A 4,386-nucleotide genomic window follows, 5' to 3' on the forward strand; every position below is an offset into this window, starting at 1 on the left:
AACCATGAAGTAAACTTCACTTCATCAGCATCACCAAGACCCTTCTTCTCAATATAGTTTAGCAGGCCCATTTCTACATTAACACAAATCAAAGTGTCACACATACATAAACAATTAGGGTTGTAACCGAATTGAACAAGGCCTTGTTCATGTTCGTCCATTAAGCTTTTTATATTGGACAAGCAAACGGTTCACCAACAGAAAACTGAAGGAAATTTCTTGTTCGTGAATGATTCACTAGCACAAACGAACAAACACAAATGAAGACAAAAGATGTTGTATTTGATTCGGCTAACCAATAATGTGCAATGTCAATGGTCGGTCCGGCTACCAAATTGTGGCGCTTTTTTTATAAATTTTTTATATATATGGTAAATTTACATATAAACTAATCACATAATACTCATATACATATTTTGGTTTTATAGTTAATAATTTTGCTTAGATCTATAAAATCTATATGAAAGAATAGAAAAATCATAAAAAATATTTCATGAACAAAACATAAGCAAACAACCATTAACGAACATAAAAAGACGAAATCGAACAGAATTGAACGAACATCGCCTCTGTTTGTGTTTGGTTTCATGGTTTGAGGCCTTATATAAATTGAACGAAATAAAAGATACAGTCTAATTTTGTCTGTCAAATTGATTCAAAGTGCTTGGTGGCTACTAATTATAAAGAAGTGAAATATTAGTTAATGAGAAATGCTTAAACTAAACGAATCTGCACACATTGAATCAATTAATCGTCATAAATCAGATCATGTGAGTTTAGAATTTTAGATTGAACAAAATACAGCAAAATAGCTAGGTCAGGTAGTTAATATTGCATTACCTTCATTTCGGGCATGTATTTTTGGATCAGCAACATCCGAGTGGTAGTAGCATCCGATGATATTCTAAGAACATCTGCATTAACATGACATTCACAAAATGACAACAAAAAAAATGTAACATGAGTTACTGTGATGGGAACGCACCGCCAATGGAGGATAAACTTAAATCTCTAAGTTCCTCCACCACAAATGTATCCACAGATTGCTCTGGAGTATTTACCACCGCTGAAGGCCTGCCACTCGAGCCAGTACCAGTACTGGAAGTCAGTTCACTTAACTTTCTCTCGAACCACTCTCTCGGTTTCCTCTGTGTTTTATACTTCTGAATTGGGGGATGAGGGTCCCCAGACCACGTACTCGGCCGCATTGATGATATACGATCGTATATAATAGTCTAACACAGTATCAAGAAAAAGGCAATGTAAAAAAAGGCGAAAATGACAATGACAGTTGTACTCAACCGCATGGATGATAAACCATACCTCCGAAACAGGAGCAGCACCCGTGAAAATATGTTGACCGCTAGCACCACTCTATCCACATTTTCACTTTACTCATAGAGGAATGCAGGTGATTCATTGTCGCTTTCGCCCAGTTGACCTTTTCACATGCATCAAGATCATCGACCAACCGCCACATCTTTTTGCGCGGCTTCTGGGGGTTAGGGCCACACAAGAGCACTTGCTCTATGAGGTAGTATGACATCAGCTTTCTAAATTGTTGTTTGCTCTCATCGTCATCAACAGACATTCTGCTCAAAATGTCCTTTAAGTCAGAACTCGTGATAGTTTCTCTTTTAGCAACGCTAACAAACTTTGTTCGTAGTTCCCATATATAATTAGGAAACTTTGCATTGAGATGTGAGCATTGTTGCAAATACTCTTCGTAGTCGATCCCAGTATCTTCCATACCAAGGATGTCGGCTACCTCTTTGGAGCAAAAGTCAAAACACGCCCCGTTGTCCAACACCAAAAGCTTCCTTGAAGCATTGTAGTAGTTGCATAATGCTTCAACAAGCGTTCCCGAACTTTGCTTTTTGTGGGTTACTGATGAAAGGCTACCAAAAACGGAACCCTTCATCAAATTAAGTTTGTCCCCTAAATTTAACCCGGTTATTTTTAGTAAGTTGGAACTTGGTTTAATAGGTTGACTCTGTTTTGGCTTACTAGTCTCCATATTCTGCTTTTGCTCCCTATAAACTGCATTTTTAACAAGAGCATCATTAATAAAAAATAGAACAATGATTACAAAGGCAAATATATAAATAAAATGTTTTCTTACAGTAAGATAATATGCAATATATTATTTTATTAATATAAAATATTTTTTAAACTTAGGTGACTGTTCGAGAGAAGAAAGGTACACCGAGAATTCGATGGGGAAATTTGAAGGACGAAAATCTCATTGTTAACATTTTGACTAATGGTGTTAAAAACCTCAACTTGAAAAACGCAACATTTTTAGATGTTATTCCCTTTTGAAATCTAATACTGATTATTATTATTGGTTCTCAAATCTCATTGTTAACATTTTGACTAATGGTGTTAAAAACCTCAACTTGAAAAACGCAACATTTTTAGATGTTATTCTCTTTTGAAATCTAATACTGATTGGGAGTGTAGTTTTCAGTTGGTATCTATCATGATATCCCCCCAATTATGTGTTTGATTGTTGATTGGCTAACTGAGTTACAAATTAAAATTACCATTTGATCAAATATGTGCAGATTGGAAGAGTCCATTTGGCTTAAGCTTATTTTGCTCATGATCTGAAATGCAGTCTTATTTTTGGGTTCATTACAACATAGCTTTCATTTATATGATTAGATTCTCAAGCATGAAGACGAAGAATCGAAAGTCAGGCAGTAGTCTTATTCTTACTTTTATTGTTTAGTGATTTAAAGAACTTGGTTGCAGCTCTTTCTAGCAGCCTAGCAGGTTACTTAATGAAAAGTAACATTAACATTAGCTGGATGATGATTTCTTTACTAAATTTCTAAACATTGTTTTTTAACTTTTTATATACTTGGTTTTGTTTTAGACAAGCATTAACATTTAAACATATGTCAACGACCACGAGAATCGTGTTGTAGACAAGCATTAGCGTGTAAACAAATGTCAGCGACCACATAAATCGTGTTTCCGCCGCAACGCGCGGGGCAAATTGCTAGTTTATTATAAACTTCATTTTTTCAATTAATAAGTGTCTTTTCATTTCATTTATTTAGTTACTTTTATTATATTTTTTTTTTACTTTTAAGAAAAAACCAAAGAGTCTGTTTTTTCTAATTTGTTACTTTTCATTTTAATGGGTCTTCGGACGGGTGAGTTTTTATCAGAAGCATTCACAGTTCAAGTAACTTCAAAGCAATTATCTTTTCCACAAACTAACGCCTAACATAGCAACAATTATCAAGTAAAATCATGAAAATGTTTATAGCATAAAAATAACAATCAAAACACGTATTCATTACCACGAGACAAACAAACACACACTCTGGTTCAATAAGCCCTAACAATCACCAAAATCAATCAAAACATGTATTAACCACTACGAGATAGCATAATCTGGTTCAATAAACCCTAAAATCACCAAACTCAATAATAATAGAACCTACACACCAAACATCAATAGTAACAAAAGGTATGAAATTAAACCTGATATGGGGGAATAGAAGACGGCGGGGTTGCAGCGGTGGGGCGGCACTGGAGCAGTAGAGCGGCAGCGGCAGGTTGCGGCGGTGGGGCGGCGGCGCTGGAGCAGTGGAGAGATGGGGTTGCAGCGGTGGGAGAGTTGGGCGGCAGTGGAGCGACGGGTTGATGGTGGGTGAGTTGGGTGGCAGTGGAGAGGATGAGGGGATTAGGGTTTGGGAGTGTCTGATGGAATAAGAAAGATGGAAAGAAATAAGAAAGATGGAAAGAAATTGGTTAGAAGAGGTGAGAAGTAACAATACCAACACTTTTGGGAGAAGAGGGCGCCCTGACGTTTTTTAATGAAACGTCTTCGGAAAAACAAACACACTGCAGAGCCCAACGTCTGCGCGCCCTCTTCTCAGTGCAGACAAAAGAGGTGGAGAAGTGCTTTTGAGGAAAAACAAACAGCACCTTAGAGTCGCTTAAGGGCTCCGTACGGCTAGGTTGGGCCAGCTAGCGGTGACATTTTACCTTTGGGTCACCCCGTACGGAGTACCTAAGCATTCTATGTTTGTTGGTCGCCTTGTTTTTAACCGACCATGAAATACCTAAACCTAAGACCACGCGTAATGGCTCGTTTTTGACTCCAAAACGAGCTCAACGCTGCCCCAACCTCGTTGTCTTGCTCGTTTTGCCCAACCGCGTTGAATATACAACGTGCATTGTGTGAGAGAGAATGGAGGCTTTGGGTGAGCAGGAAAAAGTAATGATTGCAGGGGGGTGGGGGGCTTGATACTTTTTACCACTACGTCATTTTTTACAAAAAGTTAACTAATCATTGTTGACTAAGACGTCACGTGTCAGAAAACCCCCTGTATATTTAATTACCACTAAACACGGTCTAAGAATTAC

The sequence above is a fragment of the Bidens hawaiensis genome, unplaced genomic scaffold (genome assembly GCF_021521415.1).
Source record: "Bidens hawaiensis isolate Kalapana, Puna unplaced genomic scaffold, B.hawaiensis_p1.1 tig00028735_1, whole genome shotgun sequence".
Classification (NCBI taxonomy): domain Eukaryota; kingdom Viridiplantae; phylum Streptophyta; class Magnoliopsida; order Asterales; family Asteraceae; genus Bidens; species Bidens hawaiensis.